This window comes from Phoxinus phoxinus (assembly GCF_949152265.1).
Source record: "Phoxinus phoxinus genome assembly, chromosome: 21".
NCBI classification, from domain to species: Eukaryota; Metazoa; Chordata; class Actinopteri; order Cypriniformes; family Leuciscidae; genus Phoxinus; species Phoxinus phoxinus.
Window position 1 is genome coordinate 9,640,650 of NC_136896.1, and position 7,793 is coordinate 9,648,442.

Here is a 7,793-nt window from a genome sequence, read left to right on the forward strand (position 1 = left end):
GCAACAGAAGTGCCGCCCCCAGAGACCCCCTCCCCCCCGACACGCAGCTGCCGGCCTCGGCCCTCACTGCTGTCGCCTCAGGGGATGAGGTGGACGGAGAACCATCGATGATGGCTGCTTTTGGGATACAAATTCCCCCAGCGGACCTTCTTCGCAGCGACGACAGATCGCGCTCTGACAGCCGCCACAAGCCGCCTCCCCCCCGGGGGACCCCGGCCCGAGATCGCGTTGAAACCTGAGCCGCGAAGTCCTCCTAGCAGCCGCACGGAGGAGAAGATGCGCGAGTCCCGCCGCGGCCGGACCGCCATCAAACCTACCCGCTCTGCCAGTCCCCTTAGCAAAGGCTACTGCAGTAGTGTATACCGCAGCCAACGAGCCAGTTGCTTAACCCGCTCGCCTGCACACAGACGCCGTTTCCACGGCGACCCAGATAAATCTCATAAAGAGTGTAGTGTCTGTTTTTCCGGCTCACGCCGACGGTGTTTTCAAGTGTAGAAGATGTGCCCACGCCACTGTGTTCACCCTACACATAAGCACGATCCCCCCCGGTGTCCCTCACTGTCACAGAGCCCACTCACATAAGCGGGCACGCGCCGCTCGAGTGTTAGACGTAGGATATGTGCCCACGTTACAGTGCCCACACCTACTCACTGCCCGCTCTGTTGCACAGTTATTCCAGGGGACGAAAGCTTTAACAGTCGTGTTGTGAACATAAGCCCTGTGAACGCTCACGAGCACTCACACTCACTGATAAATGCTGCAACCCCGGCGCCGCTCACGCGCCCCGCTGTTCTCGCCACAGAATGATTCCCGTACAAAGCGATCGAATCATTGGGTGTGTAATGCAGCCGGCCGCCCTATACAGACATCGAGAGCGCGCGCGCCTCGCTGATACCTCCGCTACAGTTTCTCGACCCCACGCAGTGCGGCGATCGGAACGCGGAGACCTTTGTTTACCGGCCGTGTTGTGAACGTAAGCCCTGTGACTGCTCACGAGCACTCACACTTACTGATACACACTGTAAACCAACGCCGCTGTTCGCGCCACAAAATGTTCTCCGTCCAAAACGGCCGAGTCATTGAATGTGAAACAGCCGGCCGCCTTATACAGACATCGAGAGCGCGCGCGCCTCGCTGATATCTCCGCTATAGTTTCTCGACCCCCGCGCAGTGCGGCGATCGAAACGCGGATACCATTGTATAACCGGCTGTGTTGTCAACGTAAGCCATGTGAGCGCTCACGAGCACTCACACTTACTGATAAACACTGTAACCCCGGCGCCGCTCACGCGCCCCGCTGTTCGCGCCACAAAATGTTCTCCGTCCAAAACGGCCGAGTCATTGAATGTGAAACAGCCGGCCGCCCTATACAGACATCGAGAGCGCGCGCGCCTCGCTGATATCTCCGCTATAGTTTCTCGACCCCCGCGCAGTGCGGCGATCGGAACGCGGATACCATTGTATAACCGGCTGTGTTGTCAACGTAAGCCATGTGAGCGCTCACGAGCACTCAAACTTACTGATAAACACTGTAACCCCGACGCCGCTCACGCGCCCCGCTGTTCTCGCCACATAATGTTCTCCGTCCAAAGCGATCGAGTCATTAGGTGTAATGCAGCCGGCTGCCGCTGTCAGCGAGCCGCTGATACCTCCGCTACAGTCTCTCGACCCCGCGCAGTGCGGCGATCGGAACGCGGATACCATTGTATAACCGGCTGTGTTGTGAACGTGAGCCCTGTGAGCGCTCACGCTTACTAACAAACACTGTACCCCCAACACCGCTCACGCGCACCGCTGTTCGCGCCACAAATTGTTCTCCGTCCCTAGCGACCGAGTTACGGAATGTGAAACAGCAGGCTGCTGCCGTCAGCGAGCAGCATTACTCAGCAAACGAGGGCGCGCGCGCCGCGCTGATACCTCCATTTCAGTTTCTCGAGCCCGCGCAGTGCGGCGCTCAGGACGCGGAGACCATTCTGCCCCTAGCTATGCGTGCGAAAGCATGGGAAGCGATCCCGGGCGTGTCAGAATGGGTGCTGAATGTTGTAAGACAGGGCTATACACTGCAGTTCGCTCGCCGTCCCCCGCGCTTCCGAGCCCGTACAGTGACGAGCGTGAACCCAGAAGTAGCACACCTACTTCGCGCAGAAATAGCAAAACTGTTATGCAAGGGGGCGATAGAGCCGGTACGTCCTTCTATGAGCGAGTCAGGCTTTTACAGCCGTTATTTTCTCGTGCCCAAGAAGGACGGAGCGCTCAGACCTATATTAGATCTGAGACATTTGAACAAAGCTCTTATGAAAAGACCGTTCAAAATGATCACGACCAGACAAATCCTCGCGCAAATTCGCCCGAGGGACTGGTTCATTTCTCTCGATCTGAAAGACGCGTACTTTCAGATTCAGATCATACCCCGTCACAGGCCATTCTTGAGATTCGCCTTCGACGGTCAGGTATATCAGTACACCGTCCTGCCGTTCGGCCTGTCTTTAGCACCCCGTACATTTACGAAGTGCATGGACGCGGCGCTCGCTCCCCTGAGGCGTCAGGGGATGCGAATATTGAACTATCTGGACGATTGGCTGATTTTAGCACAATCAGAGGCGGAACTCGTGTCTCACAGAGCTGTGCTACTCAGTCATCTGGAAAACCTGGGTCTCACGGTCAATTGGACCAAGAGCTCACTGCTGCCCCGTCAGTCAGCTTCCTTGCTAGGAATACAGCTCGACTCGGTGGCAATGACGGCTCGCTTGTCAACACAGCGTGCGCGCCGTGTTCAGCGTTTGGCCGCATCTTTCCAGAAAGACAAAGTGTTTCCCCTGAAAACGTTTCAGAGATTGCTGGGCTTTATGGCCTCAGCCGCAGCAGTGCTCCGGCTAGGTCTATTGCGTATGCGCCCCCTGCAACGATGGCTCAACGCTCGTGTACACCACCGAGCCTGGGCTTCCGGCGGTTACCGAATCAGAGTGACTCAGAGCTGTGTTTCAGCTCTGCAGCCCTGGCTAGTGACCGACTGGTATCAGCGGGGAGTTATGATGGGAACTGTCTCGTACCGAAAAGTTATCTCGACGGACGCTTCCAACCTTGGTTGGGGCGGGATATTCGAGGGCAGACCGGTCTTTGGCCTATGGTCAGACACGGAGAAGCTCCTCCATATAAACTGTCTGGAGATGATAGCGGTCGAGTACACTGTGAAACACTTCCTCCCTTTTCTGCGGGGCCACCACGTACTGGTTCGAACGGACAACATGTCTGTGGTATCGTACGTGAACCGCCAGGGCGGTGTCAGATCCAGGCCACTCTGCGATCTGGCGGAACGCCTCCTCGTCTGGGCTCAGCACCACGTGCGCTCGCTCAGAGCCACGCATGTGCCAGGACGCCTGAACGACGGACCGGACAGACTGTCCAGGAACAACGTTCCCCTCGGGGAATGGTCCCTGCACCCTCAGTCAGTCCAGTTATTGTGGCACCGCTTCGGCAAGGCGGAAGTCGACCTATTCGCGTCGACAGACAACGCCCATTGCCTAAGATTCTTTTCGAAGAACGAGGACGCTCCGGCCCAGACATGGCCCAGATGCCCGTTATACGCGTTCCCTCCGGTCTCATTGTTACCACAGGTAATTAAGAGAATCAGGGAAATGCGTCACTCGGTGCTCCTCATAGCCCCCCGATGGGAGAACCAGACATGGTTCTCGGAGTTGGTGCGGCTGTCAGACTCAGCCCCATGGCCGATCCCGGTGAGGAAAGACCTCCTTTCCCAAGCCGGCGGATCGATTTGGCATCCTCATCCAGAGCTATGGTCTCTGCATGCATGGATAATCAACGGGTACCCGTTGCTTTGCCAGAAGGGGTCGTGAACACGATCACGCAATCTAGAGCCCCCTCTACCAGGCGGCTCTATGCGTCTAAATGGTCGGTGTTTACTAAATGGTGCACGGACAAGGGCTTACAGCCACAAACGTGCGGAGTCTCGTGGGTGCTTTGCTTCCTTCAAGAGATGTTGGACAGGGGCAGGTCCCCCTCCACGCTCAAAGTATATGTCGCGGCCATCGCAGCGTTCGCCGAGTCGACGCTCGGCCAGGCGATAGGAAGGAATGAGCTCATCATCCGCTTCCTTAGAGGAGCCAGGAGGATGAATCCCCCACGGCCCCCCTCGGTTCCTATCTGGGATCTTTCCCTGGTCTTAGAGGCCCTGAAAGCACATCCCTTCGAACCGCTTCACTCTGTGGATTTGAAGTACCTCGCGCTCAAAACCGTGTTTCTGATCGCTCTTGCATCAGTTAAACGTGTGGGTGACTTACACGCGCTCTCTGTGAGTGCTACGTGCCTCGAGTTTGGACCTAATGACTCTAAAGTCATCCTTAAACCGAGACATGGTTATGTCCCCGAAGCGATCGGTACCCCGTTCAGAGCACAGATCATTTCACTCTCAGCTTTGCCGGCATCAGGCAACGAGGTCGATGCGAACCTCCTTTGTCCTGTCAGAGCACTGAGAATTTACGTCACGCGCTCCGCCGCCTTCAGGCGCTCGGAGCAGCTTTTTGTTTCGTTCGGTGGGCGCACCAAAGGTCTCGCCGCCTCGAAACACAGCCTATCCAGATGGATAGTGGACGCTATTGCTGCGGCTTACGCGTCAAAAGACCTGCAATGCCCCTTGGGCGTTAGGGCTCATTCCACCAGAGGCATGGCCTCTTCGTGGGCTTGGTCCAGCGGGATTTCTATTCATGACATTTGTACGGCGGCAGGCTGGGCCTCCCCGTCTACATTTGTTAGGTTCTACAACCTAGAAGTCCCCGCCTTGCAGGCTAGACTCCTTTCAGTCTGAAAAAAAAAAAAAAAAAAAAAAAAGTCCTAGCGACTCACTCGTGAACTGCGCTACAAGGGTAGATGTGTTCAATATAAGACCGGCAGTGCCGCTCTGTATGTATATCCCCTCATAAAGTGCTTATGTACAGGTGCGAGCCCACTCTGTTGGCCACATAAATTTCACTTATCCATGTCCCCCGGGGCGTTCCCCCCTGGGATTCATATAGTGACTGCTTAAGCGCACACGGCGTTTACAAGGGGTTCCCGGTGCGTACTTTCAGTACGCAGTACGAGAGAACCTCTCGTAAGAGAACGTACTCGGTTACTTAACGTAACCTCGGTTCTCTCTAGAAGAGGGAACGAGTACTGCGTTCCCTGCCGTGTCGCGCTTCGAGCTCATTTCGCTTCAGCGATCAAAATCGAGTGTTAGCAGCCTGAACTGCCCCTTATATACGCTAAGCCACTCCCATTTCGGCGGGCTTTGCCGCGTGAGGGCGCGAAGCGCCCTCATTGGGCGTGACGTCACGCCTGGGGCTCAGTGGTAGGCTGCAGCAGTTGCCGCGGAGCAGCCAATGAGCGCGCTAGATTGCCCGCTCTAGGTCTGACTGCTGCTGCACTGCGTTTACAAGATATGGAAATTTAAGGATAAATTTTGGCTTCAATATCTCGAGCAAAGAGACTTTACCCGGTGCGTACTTTCAGTACGCAGTACTCGTTCCCTCTTCTAGAGAGAACCGAGGTTACGTTAAGTAACCGAGTACGTTTTTTGTTAATTAAAAAAGTTTAAAAACTAGCAGTGTTGTCATAATTATAGCAAAAACCAAAGGAAATATCTTAGCCAATATGGGGGGCCTTTAAATTTTGTGTTTGACAGTGGAGGGCCTTCAAGTCAAAAAGGCTGAAAACAACTGTTTTATATATGAAAGTTGGCTGTACATTATATAGATTATCTAAAAGGACTATTAATATACCATTTAGGAGTATGTAATAGACAAAGGTGTACGTTTGAGGGAACTGCCCCAGTGACAAGCTATTGGTATTTCCAAAAATCTAGTGTAATGTATTTTATGCATTCACACCAGAAGTACAGGAACAGTACCAAGAGAGCACATTATACATTTTATCAGCTTGGTTCATAAATATTAATTATGTGACAATGACATTCAGCAAACTGATTTGCTGACAGGCAGGTATGTGAGCACTAGCCATAGCAGGATTACTGCTTTCATATTCATTCAGTTCAGTTGAAAGTCAAATTCTGACACTACTGCTTGTAATTTTTCTTCTCGCTGTGGTCAATCAAAACAAAATCATTAAAATAGCATAATTATTTCCCAAAAAGTAGGATGACAAATTTCTAAAAGCGTTATGATTGAACCTCTGCTTCAGACTACAAAATGATGTAGTCCTATTGGAGTTAGATGTAGGATAACATCTTTATTTTTGTCTCTATTACCTGTCTGAAGAATGTCCATCAATAAATGTGAACATTATGTTCAAGATGAAAACTATCACTGCCTAAACAAACAATCTAAACAAGAACAAAATACGAAACAATCCGTACTGTTAAACGCGCTTTATAAATGAAGGTGACTTGACTGTCTTCTTTCAAAACTGAAAGCCACTGTAATTTCAAACTCTTTCTCAGCTCAGCACAATATCCAGCAAATATACCAGTTTTCTAATTGCCTGAAGTCCCTCGTCTTTAACCACTTGTGACAAGAGCCTGCCCTATTCCAGGGACCTGTAAACAGAAGTGTGATTTCCTGACGAGAACAAGGCCCTGTGACCTGAAGAGAGCAACCTCACGGTTAACAAACCTCAGAAAGTCTCAGCATTAGTGTGGGCTTCTCATTACCAGCACTCAGCCAATAAAGCTGTGAGGTACATTAATATTGCAGAAAAAATACATGAAATGCAGCATGTGTAACTGAAATCAATTCTGGGGCCTAATTTATTGCGAATTGTGCTAGCACAGAGTTCATAACATTGATCCGTTGTAGCATTATTACTTGCTTTGAGTTTTAATGTCCCGCAGTCCAACTTTTCCTCATTTTGTTCGGCATTTAAATGACCACATAACTCAAACTTCTCTACTCGATCTTGTTAATGTGAGAGATAATCAGTATAGTTGGGTTATTTGTGTGTTTTATGCATAAGCCCACGGCAGAAACACAAAGAAGATGCAGCCACATTAATGTAGATCTGATTTGCCTTGATCTGTAAAGTACATTTAAATGAGTTTTTTTTACAAACTGCGTGGGAATGGGCTGTGGTTGGATGCCCTCTCAGCAGCTGGCTGCTTTGAAAAGAACGACTTTTTAAATTACCCATATATCACTGTCAGCACACAAGGGGCCGCTGTTCCAATGGCCTGCCAGCAGTCAGTGGAGGGCGCTAAGGTGGCACGGCAATCTCAGACCCTGCCCTCATGCCTCACTGCACCAGTCCAGGTACAAACACACACACACAAAGCAATAGATTATACAGCCTCACAATTTACTCACAACAAGAACACAATGTTCCCTGCAAGGGGAAAAAAAGGCCTGTGTGAGAACGGATTAAACAAAGCAGTTGATCACAAAACCTTCTAGGAAAAGACAATGTACTTTTTTTGGACTGATAGATTATGTGCACAGCAAATGCTTTAAATAAGATACATGAAATTGTTTTCAGCTTCTTATGTCTTATTGTTCATTCAAGCCTTCTCTAAGGCAAGTCTTTTGTTTATTTAATTATAAATAATGCTAGTTTATTTTATTTATTTCAATATTAACATCATGGCAAAAAATAAAGAAAAAATAAAGTTAATAAATATATAATATTCTTATTTAATATTTGATATAGAAATAAATACCAGATGAAACCTTATTTTTATAATATTAAGGAAATTTTTGAATAAATCTGTAACAGTCGATTACCAAAATGTCTATTATTTTTATGTATGTATATGCATTCATTTACAGAGTTTGATAGTTAGGTTGTTAGTG